Source organism: Salvelinus namaycush, unplaced genomic scaffold (assembly GCF_016432855.1).
Source record: "Salvelinus namaycush isolate Seneca unplaced genomic scaffold, SaNama_1.0 Scaffold726, whole genome shotgun sequence".
Taxonomy (NCBI): domain Eukaryota; kingdom Metazoa; phylum Chordata; class Actinopteri; order Salmoniformes; family Salmonidae; genus Salvelinus; species Salvelinus namaycush.
In genome coordinates, this window is record NW_024061449.1 from 32,501 (window position 1) to 45,000 (window position 12,500).

Consider the following 12,500-nt stretch of genomic DNA (forward strand, 5'->3'; position numbering starts at 1 on the left):
CATCCCCGGAGGTCAGCATTCGTTGGCATGTATTAGCTCTAGAATTGCCACAGTTATCCAAGTAACGTTGGAGCGATCAAAGGAACCATAACTGATTTAATGAGCCATTCGCAGTTTCACTGTACCGGCCGTGTGTACTTAGACTTGCATGGCTTAATCTTTGAGACAAGCATATGCTACTGGCAGGATCAACCAGGTAGCCACTCACAACGTAGATGTTGTACCTGGGCACACTAAGCAAAGAACGACCAGGAACCAGTCCTATCCCGTCAGGGAGGAGGACCTGGTGCAATCCACCGTGCGCCCAGCGGGACGCCCTGAACTGCCCATGGCCGGATGTGCCACAGGTGCCGGGGCACCGCTCGAGAGGTCGCTTGTCTAGCCGGAGGGCTATGCCGCTCGTCTAGCCGGAGGGCTTATTCGGAAGGCCATCAACTGAACCATGGGGGCTCTCCCGATAGTTGTCAGTGCCACGGGGCGGGAGGAACATTCCGGCTGAACACCAGCACGTATGCCGGCCGCCAGGTGCCCTCCCAGGTGCATCTAATTCGGGGCTAATCTAGAGCTGGTCCCCCTAGACGGCCTGACGGTCGAATGGGTTTAGGTTCTGGAAAATGCACGCATCCGCGGAGGTCGCCGCTCGTCTGGCCGGAGGGCTTATTCGGAATGCCATCAACTTAGATGTTGGACCTGAGCGCCAAGCGTATTGTTGTCCAGAATGCCGATCCTCAGCGAGCGAGAGGGGGCCCTGTACTGTAATCCACCGTGCGGCCAGCGGGACGCCCTGAACTACCCATGGCCGGAGGTGCCACAGGGCCCAGGGCACCGCTCTTAAGGTCCAATGCCACAGCACCGCCTATAAGATCGCGAATCTAGCCTGATGGCTTATTCGGGAGGCCATCAACTGAACCGCGGGGTAACCACAACCATAACCAGACCACTCAGGGTCAGTATATGGGAAGATATTTGTGAAGACAGGGTTTGAGAAATTGTGTCTCTGGCGCCGGTGCGTTGCGGGATGAACGTCACCTCATGCATCACTGCCTGGGTGGGTCACTCCCCGCACCGGAACACCAATGTAGGGCCACTAGGTCAGACGGGTCGGCTGGATCTCGCTCGGACGGTGCGCGGCTGAAGCATATCGAAATACGGGGTGAACCGTATACGATAGGGGCTCCCCCGATAGAGGCAAATCCACATGGGGCGGGAGGAACACACCGGCTGAACACCAGCACGTATGCCGGCCGCCAGGTGCCCTCCCAGGTGGATATCGAATGCAAATCGGTCTGAAGAACATGAACTACCTGGACAACAGAGGAGAACCATGGAGACCCAACGTGAACCAAATCCGCCCACCACCAAGCTGGGACATTTGGAACAAAAGTTAGGACAAATCGGGCGCCGAAGGGTTGGAATAACACCCTAAATCGGGCGCCGAAGGGCTGGAATAACACCCTAAATCGGGCGCCGAAGGGTTGGAATAACACCCTAAATCGGGCGCCGAAGGGCTGGAATAACACCCTAAATCGGGCACCGAAGGGTTGGGAATCACCCTAAATCGGTCGCCGGAGGTAAAAGGTCCAAGGGACCATGGTTCCGAGGGTCTCACATCCCTCAAACGTGTCCGTTTCACGTTTCCTAATCGGACTGAGCAGTTTGCCACCACCGCCGATTCTCTAGGACATGGAAGTCCTGTTGTCAAAAGTCAGGTTTCTCAAATCGCGCCGGTACCTGTCTGGTCCACCCACCAGGGAGTGTGTCATCGCCGGACAGGCCGAATTATCGAAAAAAGGCGTGTCAATCGATAGATTTCAATGTGCTCCGATTTTTTGCCAAAAGTTTGTGGACACTAAAACCGTTAAAACGTTAATAACACAAAAAATACAACTCCAATCTGGTTGAGGTTTTTTTTGCACGAAAGGGTACAAATAGACGAACATTTTCATCTAATTATAACCGTTTTTCTATAAAACATTTTAATAGAAAATCGTGTTTTAATGTTTTGGGGAAAAAAATCACTTGCCTGTACAATAGATTCCTATGGTTCCGAATTTTTTTTTACAGTGGATAACTGTTGACCATCACGAGAGAGGGTATGAGCCAAAATTTGGGGCATCTAGCCCATCGGGAATTATGTTTTATCATTATTTCAAGATTTCGGGAATTGGTCGAAAAAGTGACAGAGTGCCACTGCCGTGCACCTGGTATTATTTTTGGGTTACCAGGTGCATATTTTTATAATGGTTTTAAATGATTTTAGATAGGCTACATACCTCAATACCCTATATGGAACAACCATACTACGGACCCAAGTCAGTTGGGGCCGGCCTGAGTGATTTATGAAGCTTTTAAAAAATGTCTGTACTCATCCTCCCTTCTGTGCACCTGGTATTATTTTTGGGTTACCAGGTGCTCCTATTGAAATCGAATGAGTGCACCTGGTATTATTTTTGGGTTACCAGGTGCTGCTATTGAAATCGAATGAAAATGATTTTAAATGGCCTGCAGACACCCATGCCCGCTATGGGAGCACCATACTATGGGCACAAGTCAGTGGGGGCCGGCCTGAAGGATTTATGGAGCTTTTCAAAAAAGGTCCGAAAATATTCTATGTTGAACTACTCAGGAAAAACGGCTAAGTGCCCTCTTTTGGGTTACCAGGTGCTCCTATTGAAATCGAATGAGTGCACCTGGTATTATTTTTGGGTTACCAGGTGCTGCTATTGAAATCGAATGAAAATGAATTTAAATGACCTGCCCACACCCATGCCCGCTATGGGAGCACCATACTACGGGCACAAGTCAGTGGCCACCGGCCTAAAAGATTTATGGAGCTTTTAAAAAATAAGGTCTGAATACTTTATATGTTGAACTTCTCAGGAAAAACGACAGAGTGCCCACTTTTTGGGTTACCAGGTGCCCCTATTGAAATCGAATGAAAACGAATTTAAATGACCTGCAGACACCCATGCCCGCTATGGGAGCACCATACTACGGGCACAAGTCAGTGGCCACCGGCCTAAGGGATTTATGGAGCTTTTATATAAAATGTCTGTACTCATCCTCCCCTCCGTGCACCTGGTATTATTTTTGGGTTACCAGGTGCTCCAATTCTAATCGAATGAAAATGAATTTAAATGACCTGCAGACACCCATGCCCGCTATGGGAGCACCATACTATGGGCACAAGTCAGTGGCCACCGGCCTAAGGGATTTATGGAGCTTTTCAAAAATAAGGTCTGAATACTTTCTATGTTGAACTACTCAGGAAAAACGACAGAGTGCCCACTTTTTGGGTTACCAGGTGCCCCTATTTAAATCGAATGAAAACGAATTTAAATGACCTGCAGACACCCATGCCCGCTATGGGAGCACCATACTACGGGCACAAGTCAGTAGGCACCGGCCTAAAGGATTTATGGAGCTTTTCAAAAATGTATGTAGTCACCCGCACTACTGACACCACCTTATGTTAGTTTGGGTTACCAGGTGCCCCTATTGAAATCGAATGAAAACGACTTTTAATAGCCTGCCCACACCCATGCCCGATATGGGAGCACCATACTACGGGCACAAGTCAGTAGGCACCGGCCTAAGGGATTTATGGAGCTTTTCAAAAAAAGTCCGAAAATATTCTATGTTGAACTACTCAGGAAAAACGACAGAGTGCCCACTTTTTGGGTTACCAGGTGCCCCTATTGAAATCGAATGAAAACGACTTTTAATAGCCTGCCCACACCCATGCCCGATATGGGAGCACCATACTACGGGCACAAGTCAGTAGGCACCGGCCTAAGGGATTTATGGAGCTTTTCAAAAAAAGTCCGAAAATATTCTATGTTGAACTATTCAGGAAAAACGACAGAGTGCCCTCTTTTTGGGTTACCAGGTGCCCCTATTGAAATCGAATGAAAACGACTTTTAAGGGCCTGCCCACACCCATGCCCGATATGGGAGCACCATACTACGGGCACAAGTCAGTAGGCACCGGCCTAAGGGATTTATGGAGCTTTTCAAAAAAAGTCCGAAAATATTCTATGTTGAACTACTCAGGAAAAACGACAGAGTGCCCACTTTTTGGGTTACCAGGTGCCCCTATTGAAATCGAATGAAAACGACTTTTAAGGGCCTGCCCACACCCATGCCCGCTATGGGAGCACCATAGTAGGGGCCCAAGTCAGTAGGCACCGGCCTAAGGGATTTATGGAGCTTTTCAAAAAAAGTCCGAAAATATTCTATGTTGAACTATTCAGGAAAAACGACAGAGTGCCCTCTTTTTGGGTTACCAGGTGCCGCTATTGAAATCGAATGAAAACGACTTTTAAGGGCCTGCCCACACCCATGCCCGATATGGGAGCACCATACTACGGGCACAAGTCAGTAGGCACCGGCCTAAGGGATTTATGGAGCTTTTCAAAAAAAGTCCGAAAATATTCTATGTTGAACTACTCAGGAAAAACGACAGAGTGCCCACTTTTTGGGTTACCAGGTGCCCCTATTGAAATCGAATGAAAACGACTTTTAAGGGCCTGCCCACACCCATGCCCGCTATGGGAGCACCATAGTAGGGGCCCAAGTCAGTAGGCACCGGCCTAAGGGATTTATGGAGCTTTTCAAAAAAAGTCCGAAAATATTCTATGTTGAACTATTCAGGAAAAACGACAGAGTGCCCTCTTTTTGGGTTACCAGGTGCCGCTATTGAAATCGAATGAAAACGACTTTTAAGGGCCTGCCCACACCCATGCCCGATATGGGAGCACCATACTACGGGCACAAGTCAGTAGGCACCGGCCTAAGGGATTTATGGAGCTTTTCAAAAAAAGTCCGAAAATATTCTATGTTGAACTACTCAGGAAAAACGACAGAGTGCCCACTTTTTGGGTTACCAGGTGCCCCTATTGAAATCGAATGAAAACGACTTTTAAGGGCCTGCCCACACCCATGCCCGCTATGGGAGCACCATAGTAGGGGCCCAAGTCAGTAGGCACCGGCCTAAGGGATTTATGGAGCTTTTCAAAAAAAGTCCGAAAATATTCTATGTTGAACTATTCAGGAAAAACGACAGAGTGCCCTCTTTTTGGGTTACCAGGTGCCGCTATTGAAATCGAATGAAAACGACTTTTAAGGGCCTGCCCACGCCCATGCCCGATATGGGAGCACCATAGTAGGGGCCCAAGTCAGTGGCCACCGGCCTAAGGGATTTATGGAGCTTTTATATAAAATGTCTGTCCGCATCCTCAACACTGACACCACCTTATGTTAGTTTGGGTTACCAGGTGCCCCTATTTAAATCGAATGAAAATGAATTTAAAGGGCCTGCCCACACCCATGCCCGCTATGGGAGCACCATACTACGGGCACAAGTCAGTAGGCACCGGCCTAAGGGATTTATGGAGCTTTTATATAAAAGGTCTGAATACTTTCTAAGTTGAACTTTTCAGGAAAAACGACAGAGTGCCCTCTTTTTGGGTTACCAGGTGCCCCTATTTAAATCGAATGAAAATGAATTTAAAGGGCCTGCCCACACCCATGCCCGCTATGGGAGCACCATACTACGGGCACAAGTCAGTAGGCACCGGCCTAAGGGATTTATGGAGCTTTTATATAAAATGTCTGTCCGCATCCTCAACACTGACACCACCTTATGTTAGTTTGGGTTACCAGGTGCCCCTATTTAAATCGAATGAAAATGAATTTAAAGGGCCTGCCCACACCCATGCCCGCTATGGGAGCACCATACTACGGGCACAAGTCAGTAGGCACCGGCCTAAGGGATTTATGGAGCTTTTATATAAAAGGTCTGAATACTTTCTAAGTTGAACTTTTCAGGAAAAACGACAGAGTGCCCTCTTTTTGGGTTACCAGGTGCCCCTATTTAAATCGAATGAAAATGAATTTAAAGGGCCTGCCCACACCCATGCCCGCTATGGGAGCACCATACTACGGGCACAAGTCAGTAGGCACCGGCCTAAGGGATTTATGGAGCTTTTATATAAAATGTCTGTCCGCATCCTCAACACTGACACCACCTTATGTTAGTTTGGGTTACCAGGTGCCCCTATTTAAATCGAATGAAAATGAATTTAAAGGGCCTGCCCACACCCATGCCCGCTATGGGAGCACCATACTACGGGCACAAGTCAGTAGGCACCGGCCTAAGGGATTTATGGAGCTTTTATATAAAAGGTCTGAATACTTTCTAAGTTGAACTTTTCAGGAAAAACGACAGAGTGCCCTCTTTTTGGGTTACCAGGTGCCCCTATTTAAATCGAATGAAAATGAATTTAAAGGGCCTGCCCACACCCATGCCCGCTATGGGAGCACCATACTACGGGCACAAGTCAGTAGGCACCGGCCTAAGGGATTTATGGAGCTTTTATATAAAATGTCTGTCCGCATCCTCAACACTGACACCACCTTATGTTAGTTTGGGTTACCAGGTGCCCCTATTTAAATCGAATGAAAATGAATTTAAAGGGCCTGCCCACACCCATGCCCGCTATGGGAGCACCATACTACGGGCACAAGTCAGTAGGCACCGGCCTAAGGGATTTATGGAGCTTTTAAAAAATAAGGTCTGAATACTTTCTAAGTTGAACTTTTCAGGAAAAACGACAGAGTGCCCTCTTTTTGGGTTACCAGGTGCCCCTATTTAAATCGAATGAAAATGAATTTAAAGGGCCTGCCCACACCCATGCCCGCTATGGGAGCACCATACTACGGGCACAAGTCAGTAGGCACCGGCCTAAGGGATTTATGGAGCTTTTATATAAAATGTCTGTCCGCATCCTCAACACTGACACCACCTTATGTTAGTTTGGGTTACCAGGTGCCCCTATTTAAATCGAATGAAAATGAATTTAAAGGGCCTGCCCACACCCATGCCCGCTATGGGAGCACCATACTACGGGCACAAGTCAGTAGGCACCGGCCTAAGGGATTTATGGAGCTTTTATATAAAAGGTCTGAATACTTTCTAAGTTGAACTTTTCAGGAAAAACGACAGAGTGCCCTCTTTTTGGGTTACCAGGTGCCCCTATTTAAATCGAATGAAAATGAATTTAAAGGGCCTGCCCACACCCATGCCCGCTATGGGAGCACCATACTACGGGCACAAGTCAGTAGGCACCGGCCTAAGGGATTTATGGAGCTTTTAAAAAATAAGGTCTGTACTCATCCTCCCCTCCGTGCACCTGGTATTATTTTTGGGTTACCAGGTGCTCCTATTGAAATCGAATGAGTGCACCTGGTATTATTTTTGGGTTACTAGGTGCTCCTATTGAAATAGAATGAAAATGACACACAAAGACAAGGATTAATTGCAAAAATATTATATTTATTTTGAGTTCTTCATTGATTGATTTGTCTCTCAATTAATGTCCGAGCTTGGCTTGCGTTACGAGGCAAATTATGGTAACGGTAGTAACGTGACTGTGTTTCCAGAGAGTGACACATATGGTCAGCCACAGTTCCCCGGTCTGTAACCGACCCATGGTTAAAGTTCAGTGTTGCAATGCTTCGTCGAATTGTTCCAAATGTCACTTTACTTCCAATGCCGAACTCTGCAAAAATCTTTCCCACAAATGCACAGAGATTAAGGTATGGTTTCCCGCAGGATGTGAAAAAGAAGAGTGTTGTGTCTGGGGTAATTCCACTCAGATGAGGCCGGATCGCATGGAATTGTTTAAGCCAAGTGTATTCCTCCTGCGATAGAACTATTCTGCACTCCCCGAAGCTGGAGTTCGTTTTGTGGCTTGCAACGCACATCTGATAACCCCCACTTTCCAAGGATACTTCTGTAAAATCACTCTCACTGAACATGGTGACTGGGGATCGTCGAGTGCCATTAAATATGGCCAACCGGCTGGACATGAGAGCCGCAAACCTGCGTCTGTCAGAGGAGGTGGCTCGCACTTCCAGCCTACTGAGAACAGCAGGAATAGATTGATTACTTAACTCAACAAATCGGTTTAAATCAGCAGCGCTGAGCACCTCGTCCCTGCAGCGTCTGCGAAATTGTGCCTTGTGCGTTGCCTGACTCTGCCTAGAACTCCTGTCCATCTTTGCAAAGCATAGTAACATTTTTCGAATCATACTGACTTCACATTGCATATTTTGCGGCCGGAACTCTATAAGATATTTCAGGAAACTTCGAACATCGGATCGGTACATTTTTAACGTGGATGGTGCCAAACCACGGCCTTCAATCTGCCCATACCAGTCATACACACGCATGTAGCTGTCCAGAAAACACAGTCCTTCATCGAGTTTGCCCTCGGACATAATGTAGAGGAATTCCCGTACTCGGGACAGACTGCTGCGACTATTATCAATGCGTTTAACCGAAGGGTTGATACCATTAGTAAAGGTCGCATAGTCTTTAAAAATTAGAGTATTCCAACCTTGATTCATTGGCGACACACCGGCGTCTTCATCACTGTCGGAGTTGGTGGATGTCGACACGACGCAGGCTTGCTCCCTCGGTTCCGGGCGTTGTTCACCACCGATAGGACTGGTTGACTGCACCGCCGACTGCTCACTCTCGCCACTCAGTTGCTTCTCCGGGGAACAATCGCTGTCAACAGACTGCATAAACCCAGAGTCGTCACCGGGCTCCAGCCGCTGTTCAATGTCGTTGTTAGGCAGCTCTATATCAGTCGAAACCCGGCTAGATTGCACAGCGTGCTTCCATGATAACGTCTTAATCTTAAGTCCATGGACAGTCTTAAAATGTTTGTCGAGCCGCGCGATATGCGTCTTGGTACAAAGTCCACAGTCATGTCGTTGTTTGCTGTACATAGCTTCTCTCTCCTGCCTGCCTTCCTCCGTGTATGTTTGTGTCTGCCAAGAAGCCGAACTCTAATCATGGGTCCTAATTATAGCCAGGTGTGGATACAGGCGTGGCATTGTTAATTGGACTGGAGGGAAATTGAAAGGCCAAGGCCACCTAGTTTCCGCTATACTCCCATGAGTGTGCTTGGCTCAGTGTGTAGAGCCCCCGACTATCACTCAGGAGACCGGGGTTCGAGACCCAGGTGAGGCACACTAATTGCTCTCATTTTACCCCCCCTAAAGAAGGTCTTGAAAGGCCAAGGCAACCTAGTTTCTGCTCTACTCCCATGAGTGTGCTTGGCTCAGTGTGTAGAGCCCCCGACTATCACTCAGGAGACCGGGGTTCGAGACCCAGGTGAGGCACACTAATTGCTCTCATTTTACCCCCCCTAAAGAAGGTCTTGAAAGGCCAAGGCAACCTAGTTTCTGCTCTACTCCCATGAGTGTGCTTGGCTCAGTGTGTAGAGCCCCCGACTATCACTCAGGAGACCGGGGTTCGAGACCCAGGTGAGGCACACTAATTGCTCTCATTTTACCCCCCCTAAAGAAGGTCTTGAAAGGCCAAGGCAACCTAGTTTCTGCTCTACTCCCATGAGTGTGCTTGGCTCAGTGTGTAGAGCCCCCGACTATCACTCAGGAGACCGGGGTTCGAGACCCAGGTGAGGCACACTAATTGCTCTCATTTTACCCCCCCTAAAGAAGGTCTTGAAAGGCCAAGGCAACCTAGTTTCTGCTAAACTCCCATGAGTGTGCTTGGCTCAGTGTGTAGAGCCCCCGACTATCACTCAGGAGACCGGGGTTCGAGACCCAGGTGAGGCACACTAATTGCTCTCATTTTACCCCCCCTAAAGAAGGTCTTGAAAGGCCAAGGCAACCTAGTTTCTGCTAAACTCCCAGGACACTGATGGCGGTGGTACAGCACCGAACGACCTAAGCCAGCGATCATGTTCGAGGCTGTTCGAGTCCCATGTGACGGGAACTCACTGCTCTCATTTTACCCCCCTAAAGAAGGTCTTGAAAGGCCAAGGCAACCTAGTTTCTGCTCTACTCCCAGGAGTGTGCTTGGCTCAGTGTGTAGAGCGCCCGACTATCACTCAGGAGATCGGGGTTCGAGACCCAGGTGAGGTGATCGGATTTCAATGACAAGGTAAGTACCATAATTAACCCTAACCCATGCCGTAATGCCTAACCCATGCCGTAATGCCTAACCCATGCCGTAATGCCTAACCCTTACCAGAATGCCAGAATACCGTAATGCCCTTACCCTAACCCTTACCCTAACCCTAACAAGGTCGTTGTTAATGCCAGAATGCCGTAATGCCTAGGGCTATACACATTAAATACTATGCCGGGCTAGAGGCACTTTGACTGGGATACAATTACGTGTGCACTGCCCATGGAGCCACTTGGCACTTCCATAAGTGTCATAGAATGGTAATTGCATAGGATTTCATGAAATACTATGCCGGGCTAGAACGGAATGGTAATTGCATAGGATTTCAAGAAATACTATGCCGGGCTAGAACATCATTCCCGAACCACCTGTGAGTGTCCACATGATGGCAACATTGGATAGGGTAAGCTAGAAGCACTTAGGATTTCAGGGCTATACACATTAAATACTATGCCGGGCTAGAGGCACTTTGACCGGGATACAATTTTGTGGGTAATTGCATAGGATTTCAGGGGTATACACATTACATACTATGCCGGGCAAGAGGCACTCTGACTGGGGTAACATTATGTGTGCACTGCCCCCCTGGAGCCCTGTGGCACTTGGCACTTGGCACTTGGCACTTTAAACCTTTCATAAGTGCCATAGGTGCCAGACCCCTGACTGGGTCATTTTTAAAGAATAAAGGGCTACACACATTAAATACTATGCCGGGCAAGAGGCACTCTGACCGGGGTAACATTAGGTGTGCACTGCCCCCCTGGAGCCCTGTGGCACTTGGCACTTGGCACTTGGCACTTGGCACTTTAAACCTTTCATAAGTGCCATAGGTGCCAGACCCCTGACTGGGTCATTTTTAAAGAATAAAGGGCTACACACATTAAATACTATGCCGGGCAAGAGGCACTCTGACCGGGGTAACATTAGGTGTGCACTGCCCCCCTGGAGCCCTGTGGCACTTGGCACTTGGCACTTGGCACTTGGCACTTTAAACCTTTCATAAGTGCCATAGGTGCCAGACCCCTGACTGGGTCATTTTTAAAGAATAAAGGGCTACACACATTAAATACTATGCCGGGCAAGAGGCACTCTGACCGGGGTAACATTAGGTGTGCACTGCCCCCCTGGAGCCCTGTGGCACTTGGCACTTGGCACTTGGCACTTGGCACTTTAAACCTTTCATAAGTGCCATAGGTGCCAGACCCCTGACTGGGTCATTTTTAAAGAATAAAGGGCTACACACATTAAATACTATGCCGGGCAAGAGGCACTCTGACCGGGGTAACATTAGGTGTGCACTGCCCCCCTGGAGCCCTGTGGCACTTGGCACTTGGCACTTGGCACTTTAAACCTTTCATAAGTGCCATAGGTGCCAGACCCCTGACTGGGTCATTTTTAAAGAATAAAGGGCTACACACATTAAATACTATGCCGGGCAAGAGGCACTCTGACCGGGGTAACATTAGGTGTGCACTGCCCCCCTGGAGCCCTGTGGCACTTGGCACTTGGCACTTGGCACTTTAAACCTTTCATAAGTGCCATAGGTGCCAGACCCCTGACTGGGTCATTTTTAAAGAATAAAGGGCTACACACATTAAATACTATGCCGGGCAAGAGGCACTCTGACCGGGGTAACATTAGGTGTGCACTGCCCCCCTGGAGCCCTGTGGCACTTGGCACTTGGCACTTGGCACTTTAAACCTTTCATAAGTGCCATAGGTGCCAGACCCCTGACTGGGTCATTTTTAAAGAATAAAGGGCTACACACATTAAATACTATGCCGGGCAAGAGGCACTCTGACCGGGGTAACATTAGGTGTGCACTGCCCCCCTGGAGCCCTGTGGCACTTGGCACTTGGCACTTGGCACTTTAAACCTTTCATAAGTGCCATAGGTGCCAGACCCCTGACTGGGTCATTTTTAAAGAATAAAGGGCTACACACATTAAATACTATGCCGGGCAAGAGGCACTCTGACCGGGGTAACATTAGGTGTGCACTGCCCCCCTGGAGCCCTGTGGCACTTGGCACTTGGCACTTGGCACTTTAAACCTTTCATAAGTGCCATAGGTGCCAGACCCCTGACTGGGTCATTTTTAAAGAATAAAGGGCTACACACATTAAATACTATGCCGGGCAAGAGGCACTCTGACCGGGGTAACATTAGGTGTGCACTGCCCCCCTGGAGCCCTGTGGCACTTGGCACTTGGGATTTGGCACTTGGCATTTGGCACTTGGCACTTCCATAAGTGCCATAGAGTGGTAATTGCATAGGATTTCAGGGCTATACACATTAAATACTATGCCGGGCTAGAGGCACTTTGACTGGGATACAATTTTAAAAATTCCCGCACCATCTGGATTTGTCCACATGATGGCGACATTGGATAGGGTAAGCTGGGATAAAATTATGATGGTAATTGCATAGGATTTCAGGGGTATACACATTAAATACTATGCCGGGCAAGAGGCACTTTGACTGGGATAAAATTATG